The sequence below is a fragment of the Lepisosteus oculatus genome, chromosome 20 (assembly GCF_040954835.1).
Source record: "Lepisosteus oculatus isolate fLepOcu1 chromosome 20, fLepOcu1.hap2, whole genome shotgun sequence".
NCBI classification, from domain to species: Eukaryota; Metazoa; Chordata; class Actinopteri; order Semionotiformes; family Lepisosteidae; genus Lepisosteus; species Lepisosteus oculatus.
Genome location: NC_090715.1, coordinates 15,728,530 through 15,752,121, shown reverse-complemented (window position 1 = coordinate 15,752,121; position 23,592 = coordinate 15,728,530). Strand labels below are relative to the sequence as shown.

Below are 23,592 nucleotides of genomic sequence, written 5' to 3'. Positions count from 1 at the left end.
TTATGTAATGACACTGCAATAACAAGAAGAAAGCAAGCATTAAACTTCACATGACTGAGCACTTGGACAGCAAAAGGGGAACTGAAAAACAGCCTGTTGGTCTCTAAAGAGTTTGAGTGAAAGCAATAGATTTCGATTGTCTTGAGAAAGGCTGCGTCTTGTGGATTACGTTCGAGACCAGATTTACCTCTGTTGCAGTGGGAGTTCAAATCTAATGGAATAAGTTATTAAAAGCAATAGCTGTCACTAAGGCTGTGGCCATCCATTATGCCACGTTTTACAGAAAACAGAAACCCACCAGCCAGGGAGGTACACTTCTAACAGAGATTCAACAGTCTTGCCAAAACCAGCGACCGAAGAGGAAGAAGTAAAAAAAAAAAAAGAGCTACAGCACAAGAATACGTTTTGTTCTCATATTAAGTTTGGGGCCTAAATGTTAACTGGCGGCATGTCCCAGCTTTTGCTTCTTCAGTAGAACTCGTATGAAGATGCACTGTGCCATCGGCTCAGAATAAAACCACAGACATACTAGGCACAGCAAGGGAGCATGCGAAACTGGCAGTGACACAGCGCAGATCAGGAGATTTTCTGCTGGTTTCACGGACACATCCCTTGACCACTCATTGTGTTATTTCAAGTCCCAAGGCCCTAAGGTTTTTCAGCTAGAACACAGGTTTTTTAAAACTATCCATACACAGTAACTTAACCTTAACTATTGAGCCCCACGTCTCCCAGAATTTCATCACTTCTTGAGCTCTTAAAATTCAAGATGGGTGAGAATGTTCTTTTTTCCCCAGAGCTGCCAAACGTCTGTGTGGAAGTATATTGTGTCACCCTCTTGAAATATTTAAAATGAAACAAAAGTCCTGTATAGCTTAACATAACTGTCGTGACTCCCAGGCTCATTGTTTTGCATCTCTTGTCTTTATGTGGTTAGTGTTATGTACTTATCCTAAGTGACAAGGAAAACAAATCAGCACAGAACACAAATCCGGGGACTTAGAAGGGACAGGAACCCTCCCACAATTACAGAACTGGCAGGTGAGCACCTCTGCCCGTCTGACAGCACTGTGGTTAACATCAATCGCAGTGGAATTCACACACAGACAAGTGAGCAATGGCAGATAGTTTTGTCTTTACCTTCCGATGGCTGTAACTGAGGGAGAAATGAATTATGTGTCATGCAGGATAACTGAAAGTTTAGCTCATGGCAGCCCCGGGACCTCCTTCACATCAATGGCTGTCTAGTTTCGGTTTTGAAACTAACCGGAAAGTCATTACGAGCGAAATATATACTGGTGGGTGGCACAGTGGTGCAGAGGTTTGCTTTGCCAGGCAGCGCCGGGGCTCTGGCTGCAGTTTCTGGGGTGCTGTCTGTGTGGAGTTTGTGTGGTCTCCTCGTTTTTGCTTGCATGTCCTCTGGGTGCTCTGATTTCCCCGTACAGCCCAGAGACATACTGGTAGGTTAATTAGGTTGTGCGCGCGTCTGTGCCTGTGTGTGCACTGCAGCGGACTGGCCTCCTGTCCAGCGTGTACCCTGCCCTACCCTGCCCATTGCTTGCTGGGAAAGGCTCCAGCTGCCCCGAACCCTGTACTGGATGATAAAGTGATTAGAAAATGGATGGAACATGGATATTTACTGGTAACACTGTTAAAATGTCCTGTAATTCTTTAACAGTCTATACAAATCAGTGATAATGTTTTTTTTTTCTGGAGTGGTTGCACTTTATTTTAATTTTCAGAGGAAATGATTTTCGACATTATTTTCAGCAGATTGGAACCAGTTCATTGGCAGCTCAGTACAATGCCGTGCTTTTAACATGACCCTCACTAATTTGAAAGCATTATGCGCTCCTCCTGAATTACGAGTGTGGGCACAGAAAAATGGGATAAAACATTTCCCTGATAAATTACTTATAGATTTTCAGTAACTAAAAGCTTTTAAATCTCTTTCCACAGCACACAATTAAACATGGGTTCACACTAAACTGAACATAAAAACAAAATTTTCTATAGAGGAAAGGTACAGTAACACTCTGATTTTTATGAAAAAAGAAATAAAGAAATATGTTGAATACACTACAAACATGTACAGTACTTAGTATGTTTCATTGAAATTTAATTGTATATATCAAACCACATACTGTAGCATCACATTGTAACTATGAATTAAGTATGATAATGTTGCCAAATAAACAATGGAGAAAAAAGTAAGAACAGTCCATCGATTCCAATGAGATGAGTTTAATATGGTAAAACTGAAACTTGAGTGAAAGGTGTTGTATTTCCACAGTGGAGAAGGAAAGCAATGAGTTTCACTTCAGCAGGTGCTTGTTTTCTGTAAGTGTCTTTTCCCACAGTAAAGAATATTCAGGTTCACTGTCTCTCTGGAATGCAGAGGCATGATGACAGCCCTGCATCGGCTCGCAATGTCAAAATAACGCAGAATGACGTGGAAGGCATTCGACAAATGGTCTGTTTCTTTTTTCTGCAGCTATCAGGAAACAGCACTTTCTGAAACGCCATCTGCTGCTCTACGCAGGACTTCTTGTTGTGCAAGTTATTCATCATCACGGCAAAGGTCAAAGTTCACGGGGTGTCTGCTTTTCCAGGGGAGCTGGGCAACTGATGCGGAATTTAAAAAGCAAAGCTACGAATACTCCAAGCATGTTTTTCTTTGGTTCTGTACATTTCTGTTCTCTGCTGTGCCATTCCAAGACTGACTAGGGGGGATTTGGAAAATGTTCAACTTGGAACCTCTGGAATCTATAGAGTTTTAAAAAATGGATTTCTAAAATGGTGATGAAAGAAGTACTTTCTTGGCAGTATACCCTTACATACTTACCTCCTTTTCCTTGCTTTAGTTTAATCATATTTTGGACTCCCTTATCAGCAGGCCACTATACGAGCAACAAATCATAATGAAACGTTTTAAAAACAAATTTGTTTCTTGATTCAAGCTTGTGTCTTGGGGTGAAATGGTAGCAATCAAATTAATGCATCCCATTATCTAATTTTCCAATCTGACCAGTGCGAGTCACATAGTTCACTCTTCATCCTGACAGCTACATTTTCTGAATTGGATGTATTCCAGCTCAACTGCCTTCTTCTTTAGGCTTAAATATTTATGGGGTGATTTAGCTGTCTCATCTCAACCTCATTCCTAGCGAAGACAGAAACTATAAGCGTGGGCAGTGTCTGATGAACACACGCAAGTTTTGCTTTAAGGAATAAAGTGAATTTAAGAAAATGAAACAGAATTAATGGGATTTATCTAGATCATGCTGTACATACACATATTAACTGCTTGGATAAATAGTACTGTACTTAGGTTATGTAGAATTGTAGGTATCAACAGAATCTGACTGGAAATCCATATAAGTGAATCTTATTTTATAGGAAGCAAAAACATTGGAGCTTTTCATTAAATCAGCATGTGACTTTTCGAAATGAATAACATTAATTGTGCTGCACTGTACAGTACAACAGAACAGTTGTGTTGCAGAGACAAAAAAACACTAATTAAATTCATGAACAGTACCTGCAGGCACCTCTCTTAGCTTTGTTCAAGTTTCTGACAAACACAGCTCTTTCTTGGATTTATTCCAGTCTGATAGCCTTGTTTTCAATATATTCTAAATATTTATGGAGTGACATAACTATATTAGGCTTATATAGACCTTCTGCTATTCTGTCTTCAACACTGTTAGAGGGGTTTAGTGAACTGCAGGAGAAGTTAAACGTTTCCAAGAAAAGGGACTTATTTCTGGATGGGGGGTGGTTCTGAGACACAGCTGTGTGTTGGATGATGGAGATTTTAATTTCAATTTCAGTACTGCACTAATAAGAAATGAAGCTCACCACACTAACAACTAAACAGAAAGAAATTGAATTCAGCCAATAGGTCAAGATTTACAAAATAATTAAGATCCACTTGGTCTGTTAATGAAAGGGATAGTTTTGGGGGATTCGTGCTGTCTGAATACCAGTGTTGCAATGATCTCAGTTGTGGATTAGCATCAGTCTTTATAAGTCCTTTCAGAGCAATCTTTCTTTTTGACAGAACATTTACAAAATGCATAGTAAATAATTTACCCCAAAACCACAGCAGAAAAAAATGCAAACTGTCTACGATATGTACACATGTGGAGTGGTATGCTATTTCAAGTTCAGCATAACGACACACCCTGTACATTTAATTACAAAATGTCATCACCAAGAACCTTTATTGTGAACAAACAGTTCCGGACCTGATTCTTGTCCTTAGTTCTACTGCGAATCTTCTTGTACAGTTGCCATGCACAATGTTATTATAGTTCAGTGTGAAAACACAACTGTACTTAGTTTTATTTTCAAAGGAATCCAATCACAGCTACAGTACAGCATACCGTATCAAACATCAGCCTGAGAACAAAGATGATTACTGCAGTGTAAGTGTTAAAAGACTCACTGAAGAAATCTTCCAAAATGAAGGGTCTCATTCAGAAGGATACCTTTATTTCAAAGCAATGCGCAGAGACGGTGTGGCGAGGTCCAATAGTCATTTGTGGTTTGTCTGTGGTTGAGGGCTGTTGTGAGAAAGAGGAAAGAGAAATGAAAATGAATATTATTTTTGAACTGCATTTTCAGCAAAATGGTAACTGGGGTATTATAGCAAAAAAGTCAGAAAAGATGTCTGAAAATGTGATGGCTTTTTCTGTTGTAGAATCCACCCACTTCAATTATTTTAATTGTCAATATTCTACAGTTAATTGATGAGAATAACTAATCTTTTATTATCAGGTGTTCAAAGCCATTGTAACAGTATAAACAAGCGCATAGTGCTCTCATCTGTGATGAGAATGTTACTTATTTGTTAACCTGTCAGAAATGTTTGAAATAAATAAATGTCAGAAGTGGATCTTCAAAGGTAGGCCATCCATTTGGTTTCACAGGACAACCAAGATATTATCACCATAAAATAAGACTCATGTCAATAATTAGAGACTTATAACTTGCTTGAATTGAGAAAAAGGTATTATAAACCATCTGACAAAAGGCCTTATTCATTCATACATGTGATAAATACATAAAAATAAGCTCTTGTAGCTCTTTTATAATGGAAATTCATGCCGTACAGAGGTACAGTAGCAGTCTCCTACAGCTGTGTCTTAGCTTCCTTTAAGTTATTTCCTTTAACTGGTCAAACTAGGACAATGTAATCAATGTAGGGTTTAAACCCTGTCATAAATACTACATTTAAAAAACAATTTGCCGTTTCTTGCAGAGTGAAAGAATTCAAAGTGCTTGTTGCCTCAGAGCTCTCCTGATCATCCACCCGCTATGAAAGACATTCAGTTCCTTCTTTGGACTGTGTTGCAGTGGGGTGCCCCAGAGGGAGTGTGAAAGCCTCTGCTGTTTGTGTATGGGCTGTGGTATACAGAAACGATTTCATCCTGGCCACGTTCTACCAGGTAGTAAGAGAACCTGATTTCCTTCTACTTGCAAACCTAAAGTCCACTTTGATACACAAAAATCTTCTCAAAACTTTACACTCTTAATGTTTCAGGCATTCATTAATTGAAAAGTGCTGTTGAATCTGTCATGCAACTCAGTGCCACATCCACCAATACACTAATAAATGAAGTGAAAAGGCTCTTTCCAAACTAAAACCTGATATGTGGACTGAAAGAAAGCAGAGAACATCTTGAGTTAAACGTCAGTCTGCAGTTTTCTAATTTATTATTATATGACCATTTTCAGTATTTATCCCAGAGAAGTGTTTTCCAAGGAAGTATCCACTTTCTGTTATTTCACATATGAAACAGCTGGGGGATTTTGAACTCTTTTCAGACTCTTCAGCTGTTAAGAATTTAGTAGCAAACAATCCAGGGTAGCTAGAAATGTAAATGTTTTCTCTCCCACAGAGCAGTTTTAGATCACTTTTAAATGAGAACTTAAAATGACAAAAGCTTTTTGGAGCTTTGCGAAAATGTTTGGGAAGCTCTGCGCTTTGGCAAACATACATTATACAAGCCTGCAGGTAAAATATTGTCTTTGGCTTCAATGAATTTTACGAGGAGTTGGCCCTACAATCCTGTTCACAGGCCATTGCAATACGTTCTACTTCAGATAATAAGGGAGAAGTTTTCTCCTTCCCCACCCAGCATTTTATTTAGTTACCAGTTCCTTAGAAAAAGAAGAGACACATAAAGACCAAATGTTGGTCCTGAACAGTGTAATGTTTCAAGCATCTATTTAAAGCGCAGTGATTGGACCTCCTGCCCTGTTCCTCTTCCACCCAGTCCGATCGCAGCACTGAGAGCCCGTAGAACTACAAATGTGGATTACTGCTTCTTGCTGCCTCCTGCCCAGTGTAGGAAATTCACCCATCTCCTTGGAATTCAACATTTCAGTGCATTGTACTCAGTGTTTAAAGTATTTTTTATTGTCTGAAAGCACGTGATAAAAGTGACAAGGAAACCCCTGTACTGTAAATAGCAGATTCTTCCCTACTCACGGGTTTCAGAGCTACAGCTACAGCAGGGCCATGAGCAACATGCCCAGAGAGGGACACAGCACTGAGACACTTCCCAGAGAGACAGCTCAGTGACAGAGTCAGGGTTTGAACTGGGATACAATCTAGCAATAACCTGCACACTACACCTGAGTTACTGGGGGGCTTAGTAACTAAGAAACTTCCCCATTAACTCAACTTGGTGTTGGTGTTGTACTGCTCTAGTGAGACCGCTCCTTGAGGAATTTGGGATTGGTTGTAAAAATAGTATATTTGCAAGCCATAATAAAAGACATGGCATGAATTAGAAACCCTTTGGGGTTTATAAAGAATTTGGCATTTTTCTGCAATCACAGGCTTTGAAAATCTAACTGTACATGTTTGACATGGATGTACTGTATCAATACAAGTGAAGCAAGGGCGTAGCTGTAGTATAGGCTGCAAAACCAAGCAGATTTTATTCCTTTACCCTCCTACTGAATCCTATGGTTCTGTGAATCTTTATTTCTTCCTCATCTGGAATTCAAGGAAATCAGAAGTTGAACAGAAAAACTGAATTGATTAACATTTTAAAAACACATTAATTCCCTCACAAACGCAGTTGCCTTTACAAAGCTGAATGCTGATCGATGCAGGAAAACATGCATTCAAATCTTGTAGTGACACAGTAATTAATCTACTGTATAGCTGTTTAATTCTTTACATAAAACATGTTGTCAGCTTGATCCTTTTTTCAGGGTTTTATTAAATGAGTTTCATTAAATGAAAAGGGACTAACCTTTTTGATTTCTACAGACAGAAACCAGATTATATTACCTGGTCTGAGTCAATAATTGAGATCAATTCCTGTGGCCTGTGTTCAAAGATCACAAAGTATGATAACTCGTTTTAACTCTTTTTAACTAATAGTGTGAGCTGCTTTCATCAACATTTGCACAAATTATGCATACAGCAGCCTCCTTCTTATTATGACTGGGTGTTTGTATTTAGTAATAAAATAAAACTGACTCAAATGTGGTAACTAATTTTATAGATTTTGTTAGAGTCAATGCTAAAAAATGCCTAACCAACTCTCTTCTGATGTAATAAAGTAGGAGAAAAATCAATGTTTGTAAATTTGCGGTAATATTAATTTATGTACAGTATATACATAGTATATACAGTTAATATATTATATACAATTATAAAGGTCAAAACAATAAACATAATCTAAATGTCCACATATGTGTGGTAAATGCAAACCACCTGAAACATACTGCATCACTGAAATTAACTGAGCATTTAGTCAAAAGTTTCTTGGGCATATTGTTTAAACACTAAATCACAATGAATACTATAGCTTGAAAACTTCTATAATTATAGTGCTTGGTTTTTCTCATATAGAAAAGCATAATAAATGTGGTCATTTATCAAAATACATTTTTCATGTTTTTAAAATTATCTTACTGATTTCTTCTAATATTACTCCCATGTTTGTAAATGCATTTAGTATATGCATTACATTCTCATTTTAGAATTTAAAAAATAGTGTCCATTTTGTCCATACAATTTTATTCAACCCTAATTGACACAGCAGCACGCCTGCTTAGCTGATTGATGAAAGGAAATGAGAAGAAGGTTACTCTTCGTCAGAAATGTCTGGGAACAGTTAGTTCCCAGAGACGATTTTGGTATACTCATGGTATCCATCTCGAGAATCCAGAGCAGGGCGAGATAACTCAGGTTTGCCAACATGAAGCTTTAGCCACAGTGTTATAAAAGGCAATTAATGAGATGACACTGTACTGTATGTGCCCTGATGAGGCAAACAGAATCGCTTTCCTCATTTGGTGAGGCACACCACGTTGTCAGAAATCCTTCCAGAGTTCAGGACCCTAGTGAACAGAGGGCTAAAAAGCAAATTCTAAACACAGATCACAGCAAAAGCAATAAAATAAATGAATGTATACTATTAATTTTTAAAATTAAGATCCTTTATTTTTATAAAGTATCAACTAGTAATGAGGCAAAATTATCAATTGAAATTATTTATTTTATGTGGGGGTGAGATTTAAAAAACTCTACTGTCCCGAAGAGTTCAAGAATTGTGATCCTCTGTGGTAATCTTAGTTACAGTATGTCTCAGAATCAAGAGCACTTCTTGCAACCTCTGAAAACCATACTGAGTGGAGTTGCAACTTTGCCTGAGGAGAAAGTCTGCCCCCTGCTGAGCCAACACAGGCACTGCACACACTACAGCAGCAAGCTCCAGTTCTTCCAGGTTTTCAGAGCCAGTTTTGACTAACACTAATCTGACCCAGTGTTTCTTAGTCTTGGTCCTGTTAAATAATTTCAGCTCTTAATCAGTAAAACGTTATTAAGAATCAGAAACTTGTATGAATCCTGAATCAGACGTTAGGTTTCAGAACTCATTTATATATATAATTATTTTTAATTGATCAGGTGGAATTGAATCAGTAAATCCCTGAATCATTTAGAATCCCTATTATGGGAGTGTCTGACACACACAGGTGGGTGTCATTCTCACCTGTTTCTGTACATTATTAACTGATAGACTGATTACAAATCTACAGGAGTGCGACAAATCTACAGGAGCTAAAACAGAAATTAATTGGCTTCTGGAAAATGGGCTCTGATGTGAGTACGTGCCATGCAATGAACTGGCATCTCATCCAGGGTGTACAGTGGTACCCTGGCCTTTCATCCATTTTCCAATCGTTGCAATTCCGGGTCTTGGTGCAGCCTGAGACTGCCCCAGCAAGCAACAGGCAAAAAGTTCCCCTGGATGAGAAGCCACCTGGGCCAATTTTCCCAAAAGCCAATTAACCTACAAGGATGTCTTTGGACTGTGAAACCTACACCAACACTGGGAGAACATTCAAACTCCAAAGAGATTAACACCCCAGGGCCTGAGCACTGCATGGCAGCAATACAAAGCACTGCACCACTGTGCCTCCTGAGGTGCAGGACCCAAAACCTAAACCATACCCATCTTATTTTATCCTTAAGGTTTATACAGAAATTTGCTGCTAGTATAGTCACTCTTCAGGATTCATTTTTTGCAGTGGTGCTGGTGCATGTCTCTAGTCCTGGAAGGCACAGTGCCTGCAGGTCCTCATTCCACCTCTGCTCTTCAAGACCTAATTGAGCTAATCGTTAGCTCAACTGGACCAATTGAACATTTCTCAACAACCTTCAGCTGCGGATGATTTAAAGAGACCTAATCAGAATCTTGCTGCATTCTGGCCAGGAGAACTGCTGCAGTGCTCCCGTGGTTTGTTTATATTGATTACATTATTACAGAACTCCACAATGATTCTGGGTTGAAACTATTCAAACTTCCATTCTCACAGAACAGCAGAGTTTTGTGTCCATTAAAAAGCATCTGCTTGCATCACGTCCTGTTCATCTCGGAACCAACGTTCTGTTTTTCTCAGAAATACAAACCTCAACCCTCTCTTTTTAATCTGAAGTCATTCTATTCTGCAGAAAAGATGCAGACCGTCCTGTTCTGGGTGTAGTTCAGTGCATTCAAACAACAGTATAGTAAACAAACTACACAACCTGCATTAGCTCCAAGAGTGAAGTGTCTGATCATTCTCCTCTCTGCATGACTTCCTCTTGACCTTTACCTGTGTCTTTGCCTGCATGTCTGAAGTTCCTTTACGACACAAAAAAACATGTAGTCTCATATCAACCTGCTCTTTTTCTCACCAATGTCTAGGTTTAACAAATGCTTTTTTGGTTTCAAGAAAATGCAATGAATCCAAGAGTCATCCTCAATTACTTTATCCTAAAGAGATCTACTGTAACCTAAAGCCTAACCCAAGACAGGACTACATTTTGGAAGACACACCAGTCCATTTCAGAGCACATACTTAGGTAGGGCCAATTTAGTGATACCTACTGTATGTGCAACATGCAGACTCTATACAGAAAGTTCCTCATTCTGGAATCAACCCCATGGTCCAATAGTTGTTAGGTTGCAGTATTCCAAAGTATAGCACCTACACCATTTTGACCCCTTATATAAAATATACATTGGATTGTAAAATGTGCCATTTAAATAACCACACAATTAACTTGCAGAATGAACTTTGGAAAACTATTTATTCTCATGGTTTATTCAGCCCTGGGGGTACTTTTCTAATAAATGTATACATCTATAATAGATGTTTCAGACTGTCCTTGCACTTTTTGCAAACAAAAAGAAATGATCATATTACTCAACTAATGTGTTTTAACATCCCTTTTCTCTTCTGCCCCCTTCATAAAAATGAATGATACAATCTACTAATATGATGTTACCTCTTGAAAGCATTGATGACACTTGGTCATAGAAAAGCATGTAACAGAATGATACAGGAATTCACCCTCATTTTAACACAGTGCTCACAGCCTCTCAGTCATGCTCAAACTGTACAATGAATGCAGGACCATTTGCACAAAAGCAGGACTGAGTCTTGACAGTTAACCTTTGCCCCATTCCTCTCTCAGTGGTGCAGTGACCCTGGCTGAAGGTCACTGATAATATTTTCCGGTTCTCTGACAAACAAACTCCGATGAGAGGGTCAATCATTAGCCAGCTGGATTAGGACAAGTCATAAATGAGCATGCATCTCTCCCTTGTTGGAGTGCTATGACACTGCAAGTAGCACTTATTACCATTAGTTTATTTAGTTGTGATTTCTTTTAATTGTTCAAAGATATTCAGAATGATTTTTATACACTGGTTTCTCTAAGTACTTGACGTGAATGGGATTCTAGAAAGCGCGTACAAAGATTTTTACTAGTACTAACACAGAATTCCTTTTTAAGGCAGGTCTTTCCAATGAAGGTCTTGATAAGCCCTTTGCAGCATTACTTATGTGGTTATTTAGAATGATTTCATTCGTTTTCAGCTCTTAAGCTGAAGGAGACTTTTAAATAACTTAAAATTTGCATCTTTTTTAGCAACTGGAAATAATGGCAAATACTAATTAAGCAAGTTATTAATTAAATTAGGGGTTTCATTAAGCGACAGAGATCCTGCATAAAGGTTTGATGTTCACAGGATGATAAATGTTATGTTAAAAGGTTAAAGTTTTTAAATGGTCCAAAATCAAGTTATGTGTGAGTTCTCAGAGTACTTACCCTTACTCACAAAACCAACTGGGATTGTCTGAATCATTCATCTTACACTGTTACTTCCCTGTTCACAAAAAAGCATGCTTTCTCAGCATTCTTCAGTGGTAAACACAGGGTACTGAGCCAAGCATCTGAAAACCGACCGTTTCCTCTTGGCCATATTGATAGCACACAACACACTGAGAAGAACACCCCCCCGATCCGCCCTGCTGTGCTACGTGTGGGTCACGGCTAAAGATTCCTTAAATCGGAGAAAAAAAGTGTTACTTGCTGCAAATCGTGCTCTGCACCAGAGCTCATTCGGCTGCTGAAAGGTTTGGCATGACTGCATAGGGGAGGAAATATAGAGCAACACTGTCCAGCTTACAACTTCAAAGCGAATTCAAGTCTAACATCAGGGTGGGGTGGGGGGAGTCAATGGACTATTAAAAACCTATCTGCATGCCATTTGAATCAATCATTTGAACCTCGGCCATGCTTCAGATCGAGCCACAGGATCAAATTAATACTGAGCCATTCAATACCCCTGAAACGCACATTCATTGTTAGTACTCAGCAGTGGTCTGGCTCTGAATTTGTAACACAGAGGCTGCTGGTTCCATGTCTGTGAGCAAGGTGCTTTCCCAGATTGGTCCAGGGCAATGCCTACCTGTGTTCTGCAAGTGGGTCAAAATGTAAGCCCTGTGAGATCAAGATGTCAGGCAAAATAGATTAGCCATCAGAAAAGAGGCCTCTGCAGTCCCCACAGAGGTGTATTATGGCACTGAAACACAATTTTACTTTTTTATCCTCAGGCAGATACAGTATACTGTAGTGCCATACCCAATGATACCCAGTGATTACTGTATGTCAAGCCACAGAAAGAATACCACACTCTAAAAGTGTAAAATAGATGTGATATACAGTATGTTATATAGTAAATTTCTCTTGTATTAGCCCTCACTATGTTTTCTTTTCCTTTTCTTTTCCTTAAGTACATGAATCTTTTTGACAACATCAGCCTTGGAAGAAGGTTGCAGCGATACTATAAATGTACAATAAAAACTGAAGTTTTCACTTCAACATTTTATGCCCTAGCTTCCCGGCTTAAAATAACAACTTTATTTAACTGCATTTATTCAAGGTTTCTGTAATTGTTTTCAAAGCAAATGCTTTTCACTCTTCACATTTTTCCCTTCCAGTATTTAGTCAATTCCTCAGCATGGCAATGCCTGAATTTGACCAGTTTTTATTCCCAATCTACCCTCTGAAACTGTAAAAGCAAATGAAAATATGTACAGTCTGCGTCCTGCACAATTATTCATGACACGAGAGCCCTCAAGGGCAGAAGCCAGGAGGCATCGGAAAGATGGTGAAACTCTTCTCATCACGTTCACTTGCCTCGCCTTGTACAGCCCTTCCAAAGGACGAAAGAAAAGCAACGCTCTGCACCTGTCACTTTGTTTCCATTGGAGTTATTGAACAGCGATGATCAGCCAAGTTATATGGACAGGCAAAAATATGTTTCAACTAAAATAGTTTGGAAAAATACGTGAATAAGACAAAAAAAAGTGTACAATCATTGTTTTCATCTCCTGCTTAAGCAACAGGAAAACTGTTAAAAACCCACAACAGGCAGAGGTCATCTTCATGAAAATCTTAACAGACTGGTGCAGAGAGCCAATGTGCAAACAACTCACAATCAAATTCTCAAATCCTGGTTGTCTGCTGAGGTGGAAATTTCCAAGCCTCCGCACTTGGGTACTAATTCACATCCAATTTGAAATCAGTACCACTGTCTAACAAGTCCTCTTCCTCTGCCTCCCCCGCCTGCTCTTTTAAAGCTTTATTTTTGCTTCCAATGAACAAATCACTTCAAGACGTTTACATTATTAAAGCTCAGAGTGCACTGGCAAGGGCGAGCATGTAAACACTGAATGGTTTTACTACCACTTTTCTCTTTGTGTTGTTTTTAAGTCTTACTGTCTTGCTGTGTAACTGTGTTTTACACAGTTAGGGTGACACAGTGGTTAGCCTTGCTGCGTCCTTCAATCCCAGACTGGGGCTGCCAGCTGTGTGGAGTCTGTATGTTCTCCTTCTGCTCACATGGGCTGCCTCCAGGTGCTCCAGTTTCCTCCCACAGTCCAAAGACACACTGGTATGTTCATTGGCTTCTGGGAAAATTGGCCCCGTTTGCCCTGTGATGAAATGGTTTCCTGACCAGGGTGTACCCTGCCATTCGTCTCTAGCTTGCCAGGATAGGCTCCTGCTCCCCTGCAAACCCGAGCTGGATAAGGTGGTGAGAAAATCAAACCCTTTTCTGTCCATGCCAACACTACATTTTCAACGCACAGACCTTGATAAATCAGATCGCTGTTTACAGAACAATTACACTGCCTTCAGAAATGGACTCGGAATATTTTAATGAAAACGTTTTCAAAAAGGATGATACAAATAATTTTTTAATGGTCTATTTTGTGGCAGTTTTAGATAGGAGCAAAGCAACCATCTCGGCTATCCTCTGCGTTGCAAGAGCAGCAGCAGCACAAAAAGACTGCTTCTGTTAATGATTGCTCTGAAGAGTTGTGTGTTTGATCAATAGAGGTAACAAAGCAGAGGCTTTGATACTATTAACTTATCAGGGTTATCAACAGATGATAAAGTCATACTGTAGAAGATCACAAGATCATTACCAAAGAGAGGAGGTCCTACAGGCCATCAAATGCCAACAGTCAGGGAAAACCCATAGGCCTGGGGGATACTGTTATTGAGCCTTATTAAAAATTCATCCAGATGATTGTGCACTAGAGAATTTTTAATTGTGGGCACATGTATAACAGGCTACTGGGTTCTTACTGAGAAGACCTAATGTCTTTTTACATGGCATCACTTTCCCCAAGAATTAAAAGCATGAAGAATGTTCATTGAGTGCTTTGTCATACTGTAGATTTGGATTGACCTGCTGAACTGAGGGATGGTGCCCTGGCCATAGAACAGGCTGGGACCCCACGGAGAGTGAATTAGGCAGCTGAGGTGATTGTGAACTTCACTACTATCATCCTTCCTGCTCGTTCATTGCAAATTCTATTAGTTTTAAAGAAAGACAAGGATATCTTAGACTGGGGCTCATATTGTCCTCATATCTTACCATTAAGTCTTGACCAAAAGGTCGCTGTTTAAGCTCTAGGAAACAGGATCAAGGAATCATACCATGTAGAATCAGGAACAGACAACAGGTGTCTGTAATCCTGGTCCTAGTAGGGTAGTGCATCTAGTTTTCATTCCTCCTTCGTTAGGAATTGGATTCATTTTCATAGTCTTCCTCACATCTTAAAGTACTGCTGTTTTGGAGAATTAGACAAATTGCAGGCACACTGGCCCTCCAGGGCCAAAACGTTTATTACTCTTGAAAAGAAAGTCTGGAGTCATTATATGAAACATCCTTGTGAATTTGCCATTAGCCTTCTTGGGTTAACTAGGGAACTATAAATTGTTTTCTTTTCCTCTGCAGAAGAACAGCCTTTCTGTGCATTTTGCTTGTCGATGTTCCTTTTTTGAGAGAGTGTTGTCTGTCAAGTGAATAAGCAATGTGTCTGTGGTCTGGCTGGCTGATACAAAGTTCTGTAAAACAGTGACTCCAGAAGGCAGGTGACATCCTAGTGGTTTTCAAGTCACATCCAGCTCAGAGAGAGAAGTGTGAGTGTGGTGTGGGCTTAGAGACAATAACCATGCTTTAATTTTAAGTGCGAAAGTCAGCACATGACAACTTAGTGCAAATTATACCAGGGATATTCTGTTTCTGCAATATATTTCTACTATATAGATATTCTGTTCACCAGATGCTACTATAACAGTGATTTTTACTTGTGTGGCAGAGTGTGGCTTCTGTGACAATGCTTAGTTGTGGGAATGAATTCTTTAAGTAACAGAAATGTCAGTTGTTCGTTTGTTTTGTAACTGCACTGTATTACTATTTGTACTGTATATCATGTGAAATGATAATGCAGCTTGTGTTAATGTCTCTTTAAAGCATGATTGTTCTCACATCCATATAAGAGTTTACAAGCTTTCGCTATTGGTGTGCATCAGAGTAAAAATGATGCAATAACTAAAAACAGAATTTCTTCCATTCACAGAACTTAAAGTCAAAGTAAACAATGTGCCAGTCTTTCAGATCTTGCTCTGAACACATTTTTTACAAATGAAAGCATTGTAATATTCTTTAAACTTAAATTCTTTAAACTGAATGGAGAGATTTTAATAACAATTTTCTATTAGTGTGGTGTATCACAAAACCATTTTCATACTTTTCAAGAATTTGAACATATCAGGTAATTGTCTCAAAACAGGATTAGCCTCAAGTAATTACACAGTTTTATGCAGTTCTCATCAGTCTAGATAAACAAGAGCTAAAATTCAGGATTTGATGCAAGCAATCCCACAGTATATCACAGTCTCTGGTTATCCTGAATCTTACTAGATGTTCAAAGTGAGATATAAAGGAGCCATGCACCTTATCTGTATCAGCAAGGACAAGCTTCTGGAAATGGGCGAAAACTCCATGCATGTCCAAATTCCTGGAATGCGACTCTAAAGGAAAGCTTTCACCTTTGTTACGAAACCTTAAAAAGCAGAAATCCCTCAAAAAATGATTGTCAAACATCTTGATTCACAACTCATCTTTTAGTTTTGACTAAGTTCTGCCATGAGAAGGCAAAACAGGACATTGCTTCTCTGCTTTGTCCATCACAGATGGAAATGATAACGAAGACAAAGGAAATATTTGGAAATAATTGTGTAGGCTGGTTAGCACACTAGGCTCATACAGTAGTTAGGGCCATACTGTTGGACTCCTGAGCAAGGCAGTTCACTCAGATTGCTTTACTAAAATACTCAGTGATATTGTTCATCAATCCATTTTCTGAACACGTCATCCAATTCAGGGTCGCAGGGGAGCCAGATCCTATCCCAGCAAGCAACAGATGCAAGGCAGGGCACAATCAGGATGAAAAGCACACACACGCACACCAGGGCCAATTGCCCCAGAAGCCAATGATTCTACCAACATATCTTTGGACAGTGGGAGGAAACCAGAGCTCCCAGAGGAAACCAACATGAACATGGGAAGGACATACAAACATGCAGAGAGCACCACAGAGCCCCAGTGCTGTAAGGCAGCAATGCAAACCACTGCAGCATCTCGTCACCCCTACATACTGCATTGTGTTATATTGTTATATTGTATTATATTAACTCAGATTATATCTGGGTACAAATAAATGTCATTTTGGATAAAATCATCACTGAAAGGATAACCATAACACCCACAAGAAAAATAAACAGCTTTCATTTATTTGCACTGCTGTTTATAAATGCTGACAACAGTTTTGTCTGAAGTCTTCATCTTGACGTGAATTCAAATGAAACAATCCAAAGTTAAACATAAACATTGTCTCTCTTTTGGTAAATGATGCGCCCTAAAAGCAACAACCATCTCAATAATGAAAGCTCGTGAGTAGTGCTGCCAGGTGAACACTGACGAGCAGCAGTTTCCCTGTATCACACAGGACCTCTTCTCTAGCTGCAAGCACTGCTGGGAGAGTCAGCCATGCAGGTGGCTGCTTTTAAGGTTTATTGCTGACGCAAAACATGCCAAAGTGGTTTAGGCTTTAGGAACTCCATGTCAGCAACTGCTGCTTCCGTATGTTAGGGCCTGATCTTTATGGTGGTCAAACAATATACTGTTCAATGCCCCTCCTGTAAAATAAAGCTTTCCTGCTCTCTGTTCTACAGCTGTACAACAGCACATATTATGCACTTCACAAGGTGCATGTCAGAATGAGAAGAGGAGCCACTTTGTTCCTATTTGTGTTGTATTATTCTAGAACAGCGGCCATTGAGTGGTTAAGATGCTGTAGCAATTGGAAGTGAAGGCTGCCTCCCTGTCACAGACGGTATTCAGGTATTCAGGAATGGCACACTGGGTAGGAACTTCCCCCTGTCGCTCTTGTGTGGCTGGTGTGTGAAAAGTGGTGCTGGTTGGAATGGGAAGTTATCTGTCAATTTCAATAAAGTTACAATTTAAGTCTAACTCAAGGGTTATTGTGAAGTGATATTTGGTACTCTAAACTCTTAATTTAAAGTTGACTAACCACAGTATATAAAAGCCACAGAGTCATATTTTCATGTTGACTTACCTGATACGAGCAATGATAAGGATAAAAGCCATATGAGAAATGCTGCCACTTGTTTCTTGGTATCTGACACTCGATTTGTAATTATACCCATCTGTCAATTTTGCAATTCTACTGTCCAGAATGAATCTCTGCTGTATTTACATAACTACGTACATCATGCAATGTTAGCACATACAGTGTGATACACACGTGCAGACAATCTTCAGTACGTGTAGACTAAAATAAATGGAATAAAATCAGCAGACAATATAGTTGTACAGGCTACTACAAACGCCAATCAATCTCATTTAGCAATTAGCTCATTAATTTTAAGCTTTGCCTCCTTCAGCTGTTACGTGTTGGCTTCAGACGTGTCCAGACAGTGACATGAATGTCTGCCCTTCCAAAGGATGCTGCATGGCACTTGATAAAAGCACACTTAAATATGATAGATGTTGCCCGTACACATACTGTATTTGATTGAATTCAGAAGGATTTAGTGATTTCCTGATACAGGCAAAGGGAATTTTGCTCCTGGTGCAAAGGCTACCTCAGGTAAAGGGGGTGTAATGAATTATTTTTGATTCAGTTTCTACAGACATGCACTTCAGTATTTGGACGAACAGCGAAGGTAAGAACAAGCTGCAGAATCAGGGAGGAGCATGCAGGCGAAGCTATTGCACATGAATTTCCACATCCGTTACAAACCAAGAAGATCTGCTGCTACTGTATATTTCGTTTTTTTAGCATGACTAGTTCCTTCTCGTATAAGATTGTTGTTGTGTATTCATGTGACAATACGGAATAGACATATTTAATCTTGTATCCTATGTCTGCCTACAATTGCTTAAGGGAAAGTGTACTTGACGCTGTTGTAGTTAAAGAACTTTAATATCGCTGATTATAGATAATGAAAAGGCATACAGGCGTGATTCCCTCGTCATTCTTTCAGCTGTATGGATGACGAAAGGTGTTTATCACATCTTTGTGTGATATCAGTTTAATCATGTAACAAACACAAGAAGATTAAAAAGTCAAAAGCACAGGTTGGTTGCCGACACCTTTCGAAAAACCTTTTAAATACACATCTCTTTGATCCTGTACATAACAGACTTGCGAGCAGATTTGCAAGAGCCTACGGGACTGACGCAAGTCTGCAAAGCCACTGTGTGCCAGCACAAAAAAAAATCTAATATTGTACATGGGTGGAGTGTTTTGGCTATAAATGACACCTCGAGAAATGATCATGAACTTGACCAAGGATGAGATGACTTTTTATGTTATCCCAAATTAAATACAAACAGGAAGAACACCGTCCACTTCTCCTGTCAGCCATTTTCATTTCCCCTTTCTTGGCCTGTACCCTGCGCGATCAGGATCAGGCCTGAGAAAGCAGGGGAGGCTGGAGGCTAACGTGCCCCTTGCAGGGATGAGTCATTGGTTTGGTCTTACTGGAAGACATAAGAGAATTTCATTTCAGGAAAACAAGTGTCAAAAGGTTTTGAAAGTCATGTACAATTGACTAAACTATGGATCCTTTGGACTAAAATTAGCTGTTTCCTTGGGCTCGTTTTGTTTCTGCAAGTTAAGCCACCAATCATTATGAAGAAAATTATTAAATAAAATCACCAGGTCTAAACACAGTTTTTAAACACAGTCTATACTGATACACAAGACAAATGCAACAGTCTATATTTTCTTTGATGGCTCACTGGGATTATAACATTATTTACATCTCAAATAGAGAGCAGATTTTGGTTTTATGATCATTAGAAAAGCAGGCTCAATGTGTGGTTGAGTTAAAATTGCCAAAATGAGATGATTACCAATCATATTGTCATTAAGGAAAGGCATCAATTTTAATTGATGCGAAAGATACAATCATGGGCTCTGGAGAAAACATGATCACATGATGGCTGTCAGCATGATCGACAGATTGTCTGTGAGAGACATTGCCCGGAAATTGAAATGCAATCAGCAGACTAATCCAGACTAATTACTGGTCATGTTCTAGTAGGTAGTGGGTCACCACAGGAGCCCAGGGTGAGCAGGAGAAGATCTGACATAGAGGAAGAGAAAGTGACAGAGCAAGTTATTCACTGGTAAACTGTTTTTGCCCCTTAACAGTGCATGTGGAGATGTGGTGGTGAGCCGCACTATGTTACCGTGTTCAGGCCAACCAGAGGGGTGGTGGAAGTGTGCAGATGGAAGACAACCTCAACGCTCGGTGTTCAGCTCCTCAGAGCTTCCCCGTTCCTGCAAGCCAATCTGGAAGTGTCCATTTTCCAGCAGGACAATGCAAAAGGCAAAGTGCTGGGAATACAACGGCACAACTGCAAGGAAATGATGCCAAGGTCTTGCCATGCCCAGCTTTTTCTCGAGTCCAGTAGAGCAGCTGTGGAAACCACTTGCCTGTGACATTATACAGGAGACAACCGTGACAGGCAACCCTTCGTCAGCTTGTGGCAGTTACACATAACGACTAGCAGAACAGCCCACAGCAATCTGTCCAGAGGCTGCTCAGGCCCACACGTGGGCAGTGCAAGGAACATGTTAATGCTCAAGGCAGTGGACCCAGCTCTCGCTCTGACAGAGTGTAATGTGTCTTACAGAAATCTGATTGCGATTCTTCTATCGAAATTGGTAGTCACCATTTTTGTGATTTTGTTTGGTATTCATAATTAATGGACTGTTTAAATACCAAAGTGTTGTGTTTCTTTTGTTTGTTGGTATGTAGCATTTGTCTTGTATTAAATTATTATCACAAACTAATTTAGAAACACTTTTTATTACCGTGCCATTGATTAATATTTTAAAATGCTAGATATTTTCAATAAACTAGTTAGGACATATTCCCAAGATAGTATCTGTTAATAAAATGCCGTGAATATTTCACATTTGATGCCAGCAAAGCAGTTTAACGTGCAACCTAGAAATCCACACCAATGGTAGAATAAACCATTTATTGATAACTAAATATAAGATTAACAATCTATTAATATCACCACATTTTTACTCATTTAAGTTACACCTTCTAAGATGCATATGCAGTAACGCAGATGCAGTTATTTGCTGATGTTATTATTTATACTAAAAATGTTTTTTTTTATTAAAATGAAATTTTAAACAGATACTCTAAAAATTTATTTTAAATTAAAATTATTTAAAAATTTGGCTGTCTCATTAAATGTCTTGTAAGAAAAGATTTAGCCACTTTAAGATGATTAATAAAATCTGCTGTTTTTTTAACAAGATACTACATATTCACCAACGTTTAACTATTTAACTGTACATAATGAGGAAGATAAATGTAAGAGTTTCTTATCAGCGTGTCATCATAGTACTGTAGTATTGAGCATTATTAGCTAAAGGTCAGGCATTTTCTTCCTGTCCCTGGAACAAAACTATTTTAAAGTACTGATGTAACACTAAAAAAGAGAATTTATTAACTGCAGGGGGAATAAATGTGTGTGACCTCAGGTCAGCCAGCCATCCTCAGGGGGTCTTCCTCATTTTTCAGTCAGACCCCACGTGAAGACTCACTTCCTGAGGACGCCTTGTACTTTTCAATTTTTTTTGTCCGCTATTATGTCAGCATGGTTAATTAGCCAAACTGATCAAAGTGTTGCAGAAATGAGAAAAAGTAACACCCATTGAGAAAAAGGGACAGAAAGTTCACCGTCCATTGTCTGTCCCGTTTGATTGACACCGCAAAAAAGGGGAAATTTACCAGAAATGCTGCCGAGGAAGGCCAGGCTCTGCTGGGAAGTGGCGAGACTGAAGGTGTCACTGATGGTAACCACAAGACCAGGAGGAGAGATCTCAGTGTGCTCAGGCACATCTGTGACATGCTGATTATTTCGACAAGCTTCAAGAGCTCAGTTTTGTTGAACACCAACTTCCTGTTAAAGGACATATTAATACTTTTGTTCATCCTGTGATTTCTCAATCATAGGAGTTTTTTTATGGCAAGAATACTAGTAATTGCAACCTAGCCTAGTAATTTCTAAGTGATCAATGAAAGGCAGGGTAACTCAGCCGCAAATCATGAATCTCAATAGACAAGCATCTATAACTCCAGTGCAATTATTTAAGAAACAAAACAAGGTTTTCTATTGAGTCTGCTGGAAGTGTTCATGTGTTCATTATGTCTTCCATACTGATCAATTTCCTCACTCCATCATTTCCAACTATGTCACAAAGTATAACCTGTGAATTCACCCTCTGCTGTTCTCTTAAACACACAGTGTTTAAGCCTGTTTCACATGAGGGCAAACACTTCCAAAAACCAAACTCTGTCACCACACTGTACAATAGCCTAGCATTACAACTTCTCAAAGGAGAAATGGGACTGCAGATTAATTCAGCATCAGCAGATTATTTTTGGTTGAAATAAAGCAATAGTTTGAGTTTCAGAGAGAACCCTGTAAATAGAATAAGTTTTTGACTTTAATGCATGAGGACAATAATTCCTACAGACAGTGCAAAACAACACTATGGCACTGTTAACTTCAAGATACAATGTCATAGACGGACATTAACACATAAAGAGTTTTCTTTTGTTGCTAAACCATTGCTCATGGTTAAAATATCTTAAGTCAAATAAGATCCACTAAAATAATACCTCAACTATTTACAATTTAATCAATTATGCTAGCATACATCACACTCTGCAATACACACCATAGCATGAGAGCTGAAACTGAGCAAACTCCTTGAACAGCTGCTGTCTTTAAATCTTGAACCGTGCATCCTCCAGACATCACCACAGGTAGGAAGACTCCCGGATTTGGACGGAGTGATACTTACTGGAATCAAGTCAGTCCTCTACCATGGATGCAAGAAAAACTGTTTGCAAAACGTTTAGTAGCAGACATTTTACACAGAAGGTTTTTGAGAAATGACAGGTTGTCTACACGCTTCGCACAGCATATTACAATCTCAACAGCAATAAAGATTGGTTTTATTATTTGCACATACAGTAGAAGGAATTGAACACTGACTTTGGTTTGATTAATAAAAATACCCTCTATCTCACACCCATCCATCCATTTTCAAACTCCTTCATCCAATTCAGGGTTGTGGGGAGCTGGAGCCTATCCCAGCAAGCAACAGGAACAAGGAGGGGTACATCCTAGACAGGATGCTTGTTCACCACAATGCACACACAGTAGGGCCAGTTTTCCCAGAAGCCAATTAACCCACCAGTATGTCTCTGGACTCTGGGAGGAAACCAGAGCACCTGGAGGAAATCAATGCAAACACAAGGAGAACATACAAACTCCACACAGATAGCACCCAGGGAATTGAACCCAGGGCCCCAGCACTGCAAGGCAGTGATGGTAACCACTCTGTCGCCCCTATACTGCACTAATGAGTATTAGTATTATTATAGATTTGATAGAGACAGGTTACATTTAAAGGGCTTAATAACATAAAGCACATAGACTAGAAAGTAACATTACAGAATGTGGTACTTTTAGATTGGATACTCTTAAAAATTGTATATCCCATTCCTGAGATCTGCAAAGGCACAATGAGCATTTACACTCCTCCCTCAGCTACTGAAACGTAACAATACAAGTAATTGCACAACATCCTTGTACAGTACAGTATGTATCACATTCCTGCTGCAGTATATAAGGATATGTCTCGGAGCTGGGTTGTGAATTCTTTCGTGACGTCTTCTCGTGCAAGCTGTGCCACTCCACACTAGTTCTTACATGCAAACATGCCTACTCTTTTATAATGACCTTTCACTCAGTAATCCTGGTCTGTTACTCGAACACAATATACAAGCATGCCAATGAAAAC

General features: G+C 39.2%; 1 long non-coding RNA gene across 1 annotated transcript in view; it reads right to left on the bottom strand.

Annotated features, from left to right (window-relative positions):
* Positions 1–4,399: 4,399 nt before the first annotated feature.
* The window catches only part of LOC107079993 (uncharacterized), a 108,185-nt gene continuing 88,992 nt past the window's right edge, over positions 4,400–23,592 (bottom strand). Inside the window, exon 3 of the long non-coding RNA XR_001480879.2 lies at positions 4,400–4,568. This is a non-coding gene — a long non-coding RNA (uncharacterized lncRNA). The remainder of the gene's footprint in view (positions 4,569–23,592) is intronic.